Source organism: Adiantum capillus-veneris, chromosome 22, assembly GCF_014529385.1.
Source record: "Adiantum capillus-veneris isolate H3 chromosome 22, ASM1452938v2, whole genome shotgun sequence".
Taxonomy (NCBI): Eukaryota; Viridiplantae; Streptophyta; class Polypodiopsida; order Polypodiales; family Pteridaceae; genus Adiantum; species Adiantum capillus-veneris.
The window spans coordinates 145073563-145088146 of NC_140952.1; positions in this window are offsets into that span (position 1 = coordinate 145073563).

Genomic DNA, 14584 nt, shown 5'->3' on the forward strand with positions numbered 1-14584 from the left:
TGTATGTTACAAAAAATGGACAATTGTACCAGTTTCTAATTTTATCTTATGATGGCCACATTTTGGTACATTGATTTGCAGTTTTTTTCAAATTTGGAAAATGGTTGTTTATTTGTAAAATCGTGAATAAAATAATTTAATATTTTCACAATGGCTATGAATTACCATTGCTTGAATTATTTTTGTGAAAGCGTCCAATAGCTTCAGTAGCACACCTCTATTACTTTTCACGATGTCTGATGATCTTGAGGATAAAATCAAGTCTGCGTGGATGCCATGGAAGCCATTCCCAACGGAGAGGCATTGTATGGAGTCGACTGGTTTAGGGAGGCTCTAAAGGCAACATTCAATGTGTATCACCTCTATCATTGTCGCACGAAACTCAATATGCGGACCTTACTCAGCTTGAACGAGAAGGGACAATTCGCTTTCTCTTGCTAGAAGAAGATTGGGCTCATCACAGAGGAGGATGAGGAGAAAATGATGCAGCAACTAGGGAATGTGGTGAATCTTCTTTTGCCACTCGAAGGTAGCACATCTACTCCTAAAACCGGGCCTTCCAGAAGATGAACGCTTCTTGCCTATGTAATGCAAGTGCAGTAAAATGTAACTTTCTATTATTAATGGATGTTCTTGTTTTAAGTAACCTTGTCTCTATTGTTTTTGAACAATTTGTTTAGCTCGCATATCTTTGTCTATGTCTCAACCTCCCTAATACCTCTCTCTTTGTCTCTCTCTCTCTCTCTCTCTCTCTCTCTCTCTCTCTCTCTCTCTCTCTCTCTCTCTCTCTCTCTCTCTCTCTGAGATAGAGATATGAAAAAGGTGAAAGAGTCGACAAGGAGGAAGAGTGAATCTTTTTAAGAATCTGCTCACCTAATTCCTAAAAAGCACTCACCAAAAATTGATCGCCTAGAAATATCCCCCCACATTAAATGATCAGTTTAATATGAGAAAATCATTTGGGTTGGTTAGATATTAGATTTTATGACAAGTTTGGTGGTAGAGGTATCGGTTTCCTATGTTATGTCACCATAGGCTTTGTAGTTATCTTCAAGATACAAGCCCTCTTTTATTTCTCCCTCTAGAGAAGCACATCCCTTTAGATAAATATATTTTAAAGTGTTTTTTTCTAAGACCCTAATAAACGGCACTATCAATCTGTCTTGCTATGAAACCTATCTTGGTGGACATCTCTCAAGATATTGCTTAGATTGTAAGGAAGCACCTTTCACCTTCTTGTCGTCTCTCTACTTCAAAGAATATATCTATGAAATAGTGTTTTGCTTAATCCTTCATTTTGAGAATGCCTCAGCAAATTGTGTCAATAAGTTTTCTATCATAGGAAAGGCATCTCAATTCAACCTTTGAAACCATGTCAAGGCATTTCCCTCCAATGTTAATCCAAATCCCTCAAATTGTGCGTGGAATTAATACACTTGCTTTGCTCTTAGGAATCCTCAAATTGTGTGTGGAAGTCATACACTTGCTTCCTAATCCTCCATACTTTTTGCATACACAATGGATACCTTAGATGATCTTATATGCTATGGTTTGGCCACATATTTGATCATTCTAGGATCTCTCATTGGGACACCTCGCCCTATTTGTTGTGCTCTAGGAGATAATCCTAGTGGAGTCCTCCTCATTGCATGATCTATGTCTTGATTCTCAAACAATGATCCTCTTAACACAATTGGAGCAATATATTCCCCTATGTGGTTCATGGGGTTGGTATTTTGGCTCCCATGGATGGCAGTCTTGGAGGTTGTGATCCCATTGATCATGTAGATTGAGTCCCTAAAAACATGCATATGCTCCCTTGGCTCATTGAGAACTTCCTATTATAGTCCACAGGCACTAAGTCCCTAAACTTGATGGGTCTTTAATCCACTTTAATGCAATAACCCTCCATTAGATCCTTGTAGATTTTGGCTCCTTGATCATTATTAAACAAATTCTACAACCACATAAGTTTTATCTTAGATTTAGCACTAGAGGTTCCAATGACCTCATGTTCACTCTTAGAGCTCACATGAGTCAATCTTTGTGACACTGATTTGGCAAGATTTGTTAGACCAAGTATCTAAAAAAATTCCTTCCAAAAGAGTCTCTAACTGCTCGATCCCTCTTGGTTCTCCTCTCCTTAGATAACACACTACTAACCTTATGTCCTTGGGTCGGACTTCCAATTTGATAAACCTTCTTGACCTGCAGTGAGTAATCCATCCTCTTCGTAAGGAGCGGCGTAGGGTCTATTTTTGTGTGGAGACACTTGCTTGTTGGGAGGCGTTGTAGCAACAACCTAATCGCAACCCACACAAAATTATCAAATCTATGGATCGGCAACCGGGCTAGGGCATGGAATCACGAGCATCGGGTGAATAGAAATAGAGGATTCAAGAGAATACCTCACCAATGCAAGTAGAGATTAGCCATGGCAAGACCAACTCTAAAAATACTCTAATCACTAATCCATCCACTCCTACACACATCAAGTCCACCAAAGTCCGACTTGCCAATCTTATGGAGTCACAAGAGCACAGTCAACACAAGCATCCATGATCAAAGCACACACTAATTGCATTGAAGTTGGCTTTTCCAATCATCACATGCAAACCAAGCTACTCTAATCACATCACATCCAAGTGGCATTGAGCTCAAGGCTCTTAAACCTTCACACGTTTAAGCACACAATTAGGCACAAAATCTAATGACATGACCAAGAGTGCACACACACTACACTAATCAAGAGAATTAGAGGAGTAATCAACTAATTGAATACTTAGGGAAGAAGAGATTTAAGATCAAAGCAATAAGTATATACCTCTCTCAAATCTAAAATAATGAGAGTGTAATACTACCTCATGACATAATGAAATATAGAGACTAATGAGTAAAATAGGAATTAGATTAATCAGCTTCTCTAATTACAATGGATTAGTCCTAGACTCTTAAGCATGGGAATTAAGCTCAAGGCTAGGCCATCCATAGAATAACACTCAAGAGAGAGAGAGAGAGCTCTCAAAAGTAGACCCTCAAGAGAGGATACTCAAGAATGAATCCTTCTTGCATAAAGGCTTCCTTTTAAACTCTTTCATCATAATCCCATCTACTATGGGTTTAAGTTTGAGCCCTCTAACTAGCATATAAAACTTTGGAACTCCCAATGAGCTCAAGACTTATACAAAGTGAGTTGGAAATATTATGCACAACCATAGAATATCTCCCGCTTGATGCATATTCGATGTAGCCTGTGTTAGCCGCTGTTAACATTCCCCCCTTCCTGATTTGGCGCATGTCCTCGTGTGCCTTTGAACCAAAACATGTTGACATGGTAGAAAGCAAGTCCATGGAAGAAATGTTGAGCTGCAAAACATAAGAACACGTAATGAGCATCAAAGGCCAACAAGGATAAAAACATGAAGTATAATAAACAATCATGCAAAGTGAATTTTTTGCTTCTAAAAGATGGGTGAATCATAGTGAAAAACTAAACAACCTAAAGCAAAAAAGACAACTAAACTATTGTGAAGATTAAACCACTTGAAATTTCACTTTTATGCATGAAACACAAGCAATCAATTAAGACCATAGGCTAATGCAAGCTCATACACCTACTAGCCTAAAAACCATGTGACCAGTCTTAATAAACCTGTGAGGTCCCCACTCCACCGTCTCAAACGACGGATCTGATGATAAATCTGGTGGCCACTAGATCTATAGCGGAAGAAAACAAAGTGGTTCAGGGTTCATCTAGCGGACGATCTCTCATCACAAAGTGAGTTGAGTTCGAGCCTACTAGCAACAACGAGATCTAGCTTCACCTCGCAAGGGAAGCGTGCTTAACTTATCTAGCGATCCTAAGACCCACCTTCCAAGAGAGAGAAATCCCGAGTGCCTTTTTTCCCATGTTTCAGAGTCACGTACACTTGAGACTTTGACGCTCTAGGGGCAATGAGTAATACTAGTTTCGATTTAAGCACTATGGGGACGGAGAGTTCCCACTAATTGGGACCACCCTTCTCATAGGCATTGGCAACCCGAGCCAAGCCCCCACTTTCCACCCCATACTCACACTTCCTTTGTTATCTAATTACTACCACACATGGTTGTTCAACACATAAGTTCCTTGTTTATTTTCCAATTCACAAGTTCTTTAATACAACCCTTCAACCAGTATTGCAAAGCGGCACCAAGACAATAATTCTAGTAAAAATTCTACTCAAACTTATTCATTAAAATTTCCAATGCTCTGGAGGTACAACATCCCTCCTCCAGCGAGAGTTTACTTCTCATGTTATCGCCTAGTTGCCCATACAACTAGGTTGTCCACCGCATAGAAAGCAGGACATGGACATTCCCACCGCATAGAAAGCAAGACGTGGGTTCCCACCGCTTAACTAGTAGACGTGGTTATCCACCGCTTAACCAACAGTCGTGGATTCAAGAGCCCTTAACCAAGAACTCTGCCCCATGTGACATCAGAAGGGGGTTTGGACTAGTATCAAAATTGGAAATAGAAATGAACAGGCCGAGCTAAATTTTCCCTAGCAAACATTCTTTCCTATTTCAAACAGTATATCCATCAACCATTATTTCTTACTTAGACTTTAATATACAATTGAATTCAAATGCCGAGGTTTCCGTCGGATTTCTCCAACATGTTTAGGGATATGTTCTTTCCTAACTTATCATATGCAATGTTAAATTAAACAACTTGAATAAAAATGTGACCTACCTTCTCCATTTTCTTGTCATCGGCCCGTGAGATGGCCGATACTTGGTCGTCCATGGGAGCTTTTCCTTTCTCATTCACGTTGCTTGTTCTCGCCTTGCGGTCTAGGGCACCACCGAAGCGATTTCTCTTTACCGGGGCCATTTTATACTCACTACTTGACAACTTGGAGAAAAAGAACTAATGTCCGAGAGTACCATAACAACAATCAAGATGACAGATTAGAATCACTGAACAATCCTTCTTATACGAGAGGGTTAGATTTCCTTCAAGACATAGTAATTTATGGATAGTACCTTACTTGTTTTATGGAAAATGGATCTAAAGTTAATTACTTGGCCTAGGTAATTAGGAATTTTCGATTTTACTTAATCAATTTACTAGAGGGTGAATTAGACATGCTAAATTATCTTCCTAATGTAAGTAGAGAGATGTAGAATTACCATGGTGAGAGGATATTCCCTTCCTAGTGGACTAATGACGGATTAATTTTCCTTAATTTTATCCTAATCTATGAACAGATTGAATCTAACTTAGCTACTCAAACATTGTGTGGTAATAGGATGAAAATGACCAATTCCACATCATTATCGGCTTGATAATTATTACTATGATGACTAGCAGGAGATTTCTTCTTACTAATCATGCATTAATCTATGATTAGGAGAGGTTAATTTCTTGCCTATTAGATTAAGAATTACATAGTAGACTAATGATATGGAGAATTAGAGAGCAGCTATTGAGAAATATAGCTATGAATAAGCAGAATAGTTACGAGATTAAGAGAATGGTAGAGAGATTTGCAACAAAACATAAATTGAACCAATATTACCGTGATTAGGGGCTGAAATCTACTCGAATTTCTGATCCAATGGAGTCCTCAAGAAGAGAATCGGGCAGCACTTCCCTCCTTTGCTTCTTCTCCAAAAACTATGTGTGCCGGCGCACCTCCCCAAGGTGTGTGTGTAAGTGTGTGTGTGTGTGTGTGTGTGTGTGTGTGTGTGTGTACTAAGTGGGTGTGTGAGCATCTGTGTGTGTGTGTGAGCACACTCTTAAATAGGCCTCTCCATGCTGAAAATCGACCTTGCTTGCTATTTGCATCTGAGAGCTACTCCACTTAAGCATGGCAAGTCCAGTTACATGCCTACCGAGTGTCCAATTAGCTAGTGTAACTGACTCTCACACTCTCTCTCAAGCATGGAAACTCTCCCACAACTCCCAAAAGAAGAGAGGGTGCCCCCTAGCTGCTAAAGCAAGCTCTGAGTGGCCTTGAACCTGTTCCCACACAGCCTCGAGCCCCGGTGCCTCCCCGCACAACCTTATGAAATTTTGGTTTTAAGCTAAAACGGACCATACGATTCGGAATTTAATGCCGTAAATTTCTATACTAAGCTCTAACTAACATGTATCTGTTAGCAACCCTCGGGGTCCGAAAATGCATTTTTTTCAAATTCGGGGTACGGGTGCAGTTTTTCGTGATGGTCAAAACTAGACCGATTGGGTGACCAAAAACTTACTATTTTTGGAATTAAAAATTATTTTAATTCACTTTTGGAAGCTTTATGACATTCTAAACATCATGGCACCGACAGAATTTGGAAAATTGCTAACAATAGTAACTTTTTTCATTATGATTATTTCATGGTGCAATGGTGCTCTTTTAGCTCGGGTCGGAGACCTTACAAAATCATTCAAGTCTTATCATGTCTATAGGCTATAAAAAAGCTCTTAATCTATTAGTACATTGTCAAAGCTTTTTGAAGCTCATGGAAGTTTTGTTTTTTTGTCATTCATTGAAAAAAGTAAAACACAATACAAGGCTACCACACCAAGGAAAGTCTAGGTGCGACTCTCGGCTCCTTGAACCCTCAAGAAGGTGTTCCAAAAGCCTACTAGCCTACCAAGGCGACGGCTAACCCCTATCAGCCTAAGGCATCGGTTTAGGGTCTTGACTAATCAAGCCAAGGTGATTCCCCTCACTTGCCAAGTGCTAATAAGGCACTAGGCCATGGACACAACATTACATAGAATTTTTCTTTTCATCTGTCTAGTATCATTTTTGCTACTTTTCTTGACACTTTTTGTTTCATTGTTTCATTTTTTTAGCATTTTTTTATTGCTTCCAACATGAGATGCTTATGGAAATTGGACTAAAGGATTAAAGTCTAATCATAGCCCTAGGTCATGTTAAAAATGAATGGAGTATTAAGACTATCACTAAGAGTTTAGGACTAATGAGCAATGAACCTACATTAACCTAAGGTCAAGGCCAATTACCTATGATTAGCATACATAAAACCTAATTTTTAGATGAGTTAATTTTCACAAAGCAAAGTGTTGAAACTTTAGGATGCTTAGCTTTTGAACTTGAAACAACCATAGCTTAGAAGAAAAAATTACTTAAGCCAAGCATAGAGAATGGAAAGATGAACAAAAGAGCAAAATCATGGAAGGATTACACCTATTCATGCTCTTTGTGCATCCTTGAGCAAGCATCCACTTTGTGTAGAGAAGTATCTTGATTCTTTTTTTGCAAAAGACGCATTTTGAAGCTAAGTGTAAACACAAGCTACAAAAGGCCTTTTATTGAACTCTAAAAAGCACACAAAAAACATTAATGAAAACCTAAAGCTAGGGTCTTGCATACCCGAATTTTCCAAAGGGAAAAAACCCTTTGGTTATGCACATGATTCTCTTTGTAGCAAATTATGCATATATATCAAAATGAGAGAGAATGAGCTTCTACATAAGCACATTTGCAATTGTTAAAAACAAGCCAAGAGCTGAAAAATAATGCAACTTTGATGAAATGAAGTGGCTCTTAAAAGCCAAATTTTACATTTTTAAAGCTTTCCAAAAAAGTTGGCTAGCAACTAGCTCACATGAATTTTACAATTTTAGAGCAATCTATGAGCTAGAGATGACTGCAACTTGATGAAATGAAAATGAATGGCTCTCACTAGACAAATTTTGTACTTGAAATCTCTTAAAAAAGTTGGTTAAACACTAGCTCAAATGAAAACATTTTCACTTTAGACCAAGCAATGAGCTAGCATGTATACAACTTTTAATCCAAAGAATTGGAATGGCTCTAACTAGCCACATTTTGCAATTTTTTGCAATGATGGACCCCTTCTTGGATCAATGCAAGTACACTCTTGCTACAAACCTTCAAACTAAAGCTCAATTGTTAGTGCATGAAAGCTATGTCATTCAAAGTAAGCACTAAAACATGCACGATCAATCACAACCCCAAAAGTTTAATGCTCTCTCTTGGTCATCAAAAAATATCAATGGTTAGTGCTATGCAGTGATTTGCAATCAAATTAAGCACCAAGCTCAATTTTAATGATCTCTTTTGGCTATCAAACATGCTTAATTTTAGCGCTTTCCAATTGATTTTTCATTCAATTCAAGCACTAAAATGCATAGTCAATATCAAGCCCAAAATGTACAATGTCACCCAAGCATTAAAGCATTAGCAATGGTAGCTCTAGAAATTCATATGCTTGGCAAAAAATAACTTTCCTTTTAGTGCAAGGAGATTTTTTTCAGTAAAGCCAAGCAATAGATCATGCATAAGCCGAATACTCACACAATCATCATCCACACTATCCATGCCCACACCTTGCTCTTACATAGCAAATATGACATACATAACAAGGAAAGAGAGAGCATAAGTGAAATGCCAGCTCCCTCGGGTTGCCAACTGATTCTGGATCACCATAGGTTAACAATCTTCTAACAAAGCTCCAAAAAAAGTCAAGAATCATCCAGAGCCCCACAATCGAATGCAATATTTCAATAGGAAGATCATATGCGTGCTCTTTTATTAGTGAGTTTTCACATGTGAAACAAGAAGAGAGAGAGAGAGAGGGAGAGAGAGTGGTCACCAATTGCACACGAATCCGCTCAAAAACCTGTTTTTTAGTGCCTAAAAGATATATCAATGAGGTTCATCCCATCTTTTTACTCTCTTCTCACTCAACTATCTTAAATTCTACTCTTGCATATTTTTTTCAATTTACCTCCAAATTTCTGGGTTTGTAGGTCACATTTGTCCCAAGTTTGAAATTTTTGACACACCACACATTTGAGAGGCATTTTTGTGGAATTCTGGGTGGGAATCCACTCCTCACATGATTTTTGTGTAATTGTGTTCAATTTTTTTTTCAATTATGGTTGCAACACGTTCTCAGTATTTACGGGGCCAAGGCAGAATGCATGCGCATGTGTGTGTATATTCAAAGGGGATAGAGCAGTGCACGCGTGTGGGGTCCAAAGATCAGGGCAGGGAACTGGTTACTGCATGCGTGTGTGTGGGAGGGAGTTGCGAGGATATTGGCGAGCAAGATGGCGTCTGAGAGGCGTGGTCAACTTGTGTGTCTGTGTGTGTTGTGTAGGGTCCAAAGACTAGGGCGAGTCACAGGACGCTAAAAGTGGGCAACCACTCAACCTGTGCACCGAGAAACATGGGATGCGGCCAAGGGAAGTGGGTGTGCAAGTGGCGAGAGAAAGTGTGTGTGATTTTTTGCACATACGCCATAATCGGGATTCGACAACTTGCAACTTGTGTGTGCTGTAGCATCGTAAAGGCAAGAGAGAACGAAGCCAGAAGGGTAGGCAGGACTCACGAGTTCTTGTGGGGCTTGGTGTGTAGGAATGGATTATGGGAGTTTGTGTGTCTATTGGGAAAACGAAGTGCTTCCAGCGTTGAAGCAGGGGTGTGTGTGTAAGTTAGCATTTTTTTAATTTCTATTTTTCTTTAAAAAAATCTTGTTTAGAGTATGTTCCCATGGACAAGGGCATTTAAGGCCATTTAAGAGAAAAGAAATTAAATGAAGCCTCAAATAATGCAATGATAGTGTACCCCCCCCCCCCCCCCCCTTTTTTTTCTTTTTAAAAAAATACAGATGACGTACCATGCATTCTCAAAAATGTCAGATTCAATTAGACACCAATTGTAATAAAAAATCCACTTAGCACACTTTCTTGGCATCCAAACTTTCTTAATGCAATTGATGGTGCATGCATGCAATCAGTGCTTTGAATTTGTAACAATCTTTGGAGAAGGTTGGTCAAACCCACCTATTGGACATTGCAAATGCATCTATTGCATTGCACATCATTGGTCATTTCGAATCCGCTTAACAATTATCACAAAAATCAATTGCTCATCTCCAATTCCAAACGCAATTGGCTTGTCATTTAGGTTTGTGTAGCTACATATAAATTGATTACGGCATTTGCACATGCACAACTCATTGAAATCTTTACCTTCTTCGATGAAATTGGCACTCACATCATAATGGTAATGCATATAAATCAATTTCAATTGAGTGTCAATTGAATAATCCTAAGTCATTCAATCAAATACACACCAACTTTTTAGGTCTTTAATCATTATGACTAGTGATCAACACCAATCATTCATTCCAAATTGGATATCAAGCACCATTGCATAGGCACACACATTAGTGCATTTTTCCCATGTTCAACAAACTGATTCATCATTAGCATGGTAGACACTAAAATTCTACACAATTGAGCACCAATGGAGTGATCTATGTAAATTTTCAAAGACAATTGTGACACTCACATCAACTATTCGGCCAAATTAATCATCATAATTGATAAAAAATACCAATTATTCATTTAAGCACCATATTGCACATGCCATTGATTGGTGCACACACTCAAATTTAGGGCAAAATTTTATGCAAATATTCCATCAATTTCACATTGTAATGCTTAAATTGCAAACTCAATCAAGCATAAGTGAATGCATGCATGCTTAATTTCTCAAAAAATAACACTATTTTGACCCAATCGAGCAATGAACACACTCAAAAGTTAGGCACAAAAGTTCAAATTTGGTTCAATTGGCAATGCAGTTAGGCTTACACCTAATGATTGCACACACTTTTCATGAACATTTCACAATAAAAAATCATTTAGGTACCCTAATTGACCACATCAATATCATAGAAAATCAAGTAGTCTTGGATAGGCACAGACACTCAATTGGCAATGAATTTAGGCTTACACCTAATGATGGCACACACTTTTCATGAACATTTTATAATAAAATTTTTTTTAGGTGCCCTAACTGACCATCAATCATAGAAAATCAAGTGGTCTTGGATAGGCATACACACTCAATTTTTGCCCAATTTTTTGGCATTTAGGCTTATCCATTAATTGAATTAGCCTAGCATACACATCAATACATGATTGCATACTCATATACCATCAATTTTATCAATTCTATGCATGCACACACTCAAGATTAAGTGCACACACACTTGAATTTTTTAACAGTTTTTTTTCCCTCTTTGGTGCATTACACACACAATGATTTTCATGTACACACATGAATTCTTGATGATAATTAAGCATTATCTTGATACACACAAAGTTTATTAGTCGAAATTTGACCATCAATTTCATTCCAAGTCTATCAAATTACGTGCAAAGTGTAGGTCAATTGAGTTACACACCTAATTTTAGCAAATAATTAGCACACATTGAACCACATTAATCAATCAAGAATTGACATAAGGAAGTGAGTGCACTCACATCGTAATCACACTCCAAGCTATTCCTTTGCTCCACGCAAAGACACATCATTGCACACACGTGTGTGCACCATCAAATCGGTTCCAAAATTGACCATTGTAGGCCAAAAATCAAACACTCAAATCATCAAATTAGGCATAAATTAGCACAAATAACTTGATTAGAGTGATGATTCCACCTCTTACAAGGGGATTAATCATACATTACACTTCAAATGTGAGTGGTTAGGTTAGAAAAGCTAGTGAAAAATTAGCATGAAATTAGTACAATTAGCATGGAAATAAAGCGAAATTAGTAAGGGTTAGTATGAAATTAGTGAAATTGGGGGTTTGGGGTACTCATAACTCAACATTAGCATCAATTTCTTGCATAAACATCATAAAATCAAACCAAAATTGAGTTACACACACACACACACACACACACACACACACACACACACACACACACACACACACTCAAAAACCAACGAAATTAGTAGTGAAATTACTCTATTCTTAACATCCTACACTCATTAGCTTAGGTTATCGATCCCCGGCAATGGTGACAAATGTTGGGAGGAATTGTAGCAACGACCTAATCACAACCCACACAAAATTATCAAATCCGTGGATCAGCAACCCGGCTAAGGCATGGAAGCACGATCGGATGAATAGAAATAGAGGATTCAAGAGAATACCTCACCAATGCAAGTAGAGATTAGCCATGGCAAGACTAACTCTAAACATACTCTAATCACTAATTAATCCACTTCTATAGACATCAAGTCCACCAAAGTCTGACTTGAAAATCTTATGGAGTCACAAGAACACAGTCAACATAAGCATCCATGATCCACGGGGGATTCACTACTAGTAATAGGAGACGCCACCTGCGTGCAACAAAACTGCCTTTTTAACCCCTATATACGGGACCCTCCTATGTAAAATCTATCAATTTGGCCTTAGAAAACCCCCCTATTGTATACTTACGTGATACCATACGGTAACTCTTAGTACATACCCTGAACCAGGGTCAAAGAGAATAAAAGCATCATGTTCTCTTACCTTTCCCCAAGCATGGCATAGAGGAGATCCTTTGTGATGAGTTTGGTGAATTTCCTCCTCTTGGATTTCAACCAAGGAAGCTCTAGGAGGATCTTGGCGGTTGTTCTTTTGGGGACAAGCGCGGTACGCATGTCCTTGTTCGCCGCACTTGAAACATCGGTTATCCTTATGATAACGCTCAAGCTCTTCAGGAGAGAGTTTATTGTTACCTTTGTAAACTCCCTTCTCTTTAGCTTTGTTGGAGTTTCCCTTAGGAGACTTTTGGACATTGTCCTTCCCCTTAGGCTCATTGGAACCCTTGTTTTCTGGGGGCTTATTATTTCTTTTTGCCCCCGTTTGGAAATTGATTCGAGAGGCCACCATAGTGTGGTGTATTACCGCCAATATGGTACGTGATCTTTGGGAGTTGACATACTCCGCCATTTCTTCGGTTAAGCCCGCACAAAATTGTTTCTTTTGCTCTCCAAAATCCAACTTTTTGAAGACAGTGGCTTTGAGTTGTAGGTCCCAAAACTTGTCTACATATTTGTGGATGGATTAATTGGGAGAGAGCTTTAAGCTTCGCCATTCGGTGAGTACTTTGTCTTTGGCATCGGTGGCCAAAAACTGCTTCATCATGGAAGCTCTTAAAGCTTTCCATGTTCGTGGAGCTTCACCGTTGGCTCGTAGGCTAGACCACCATTGTCTGGAGGACTTTTGAAAGTGCATAGCTACATGGCATAGCTTAGAGGATTCCGTGAATCCCTCATCTCCAAACGCCGCATCGAATTGCTGGATAAAGGCCAAGACTTTTTCCGTGGCACCAAAGGTACCATCATAGGTAAGGAAAGAGATGCTCTTCCCTCCCTCTTTGAATTTTTTCAGCTTGGACGACCTCTTCCATGCGGCATAGGATTTCCTATGTCCTCTTCTTTTTGATGGTTCAAAAGTTGCACCATCACTTTCTTCAGAAGGTGAAGAATTTGAAGAAGGTGGAGAAGAGGGTGACCTCTTTCTCACCTTTTTCTTGTCCTGATCTTTTTCGTCTTCACCATAGCTTTCATAAGAGGAAGAGGATGAAGAAGATGGAGAAGAGGGTGTCCTCTTTCTCGCCTTTTTCTTCTCTTTCTTTTTATCATCCCTCTTCGAATTGTGGTGAGGAGAAGAATACGATAGTCTTCTCCGCTTTGGTGGTGATGGAGAGCGTTTAGCCCGCCGTCTTCGTGGAGCCATCTCCGCCGAGGTGGCGGGAGACTCGCTTCTTTCTCGTTCCTTCGGTGGAGGCTCTTGAGTTCTCCTTTGGGAAGGAGATGCATCGTCAAGAAGTAAATTCTTGAGCCCTTCATATGGATTCTCTTCTTCTTCCCAAATCGGAGAGAGACCTCTTTTGGTAGTCTCACAAGGAGGCTTCCTAGGTGTTCTCTCGTCATGGTGATGAGCTTGGAGAATCCCGTGAGCACGAAGCTGCCGTTGCACTTCACTTTGGAGAGATGGATTGCCCATGGCTTGTTGAAGCCTAGTAACAAGATAGTTAACAAGCATTGAAGCATCATTAGTAGCTTGCTCATGAGCAAAATCAAAGTTATCAACATTAATTTCACTCTCTTTACTATTGTCAGCCATTCTAACAACTTTTAGGTGTAATTTGGGACTTCAAGCCCTAGTTGCTACTCCTCTTTACCCCTTTACAAAAAGCAATCAAGCTACTATACCCGCGGCTCGAATACCATTAATTGCAAGGAATAGAAGAGAGGGTCTTTCGACACCAAAACAACACCGGCTCCTGTCAAGCTTCTAATAGCTCAATAGTGGTTAAGCCGTAGGCAAGCCCCGTAGGACTCCACTATTAAGACCATAGCTCTCGACGGTGATGCCCCGTTAACTGCACAAAGTCAGGCGCACTGCAAGGATGAAAAATCCCTATTCTACTTACTCACAGGCAATTAATAATACCAACCATTTGTAGCTAGCTTGAGGACCTCCCTTCTTGAGCAAGAAAAGAGAAACCTTGAGCTCTGATAGCAATGTAACATTTAATGGCCTAATAACTTATGTGTAGCGGAAAATTAGCATGAACATAGTGGGCATTTCATTAGAATAGATTCCTAATGAGAATTACAAGAGTACTTGGGTGGAGAGAGCAACAAAAAGCATAACACCTAGTTAGATATCATCGACAATACTTTCAAAAGAGAGAGAAATTAAGCTATTGACAACAGTTGAGGACCGGATTTGCATGGAGCCG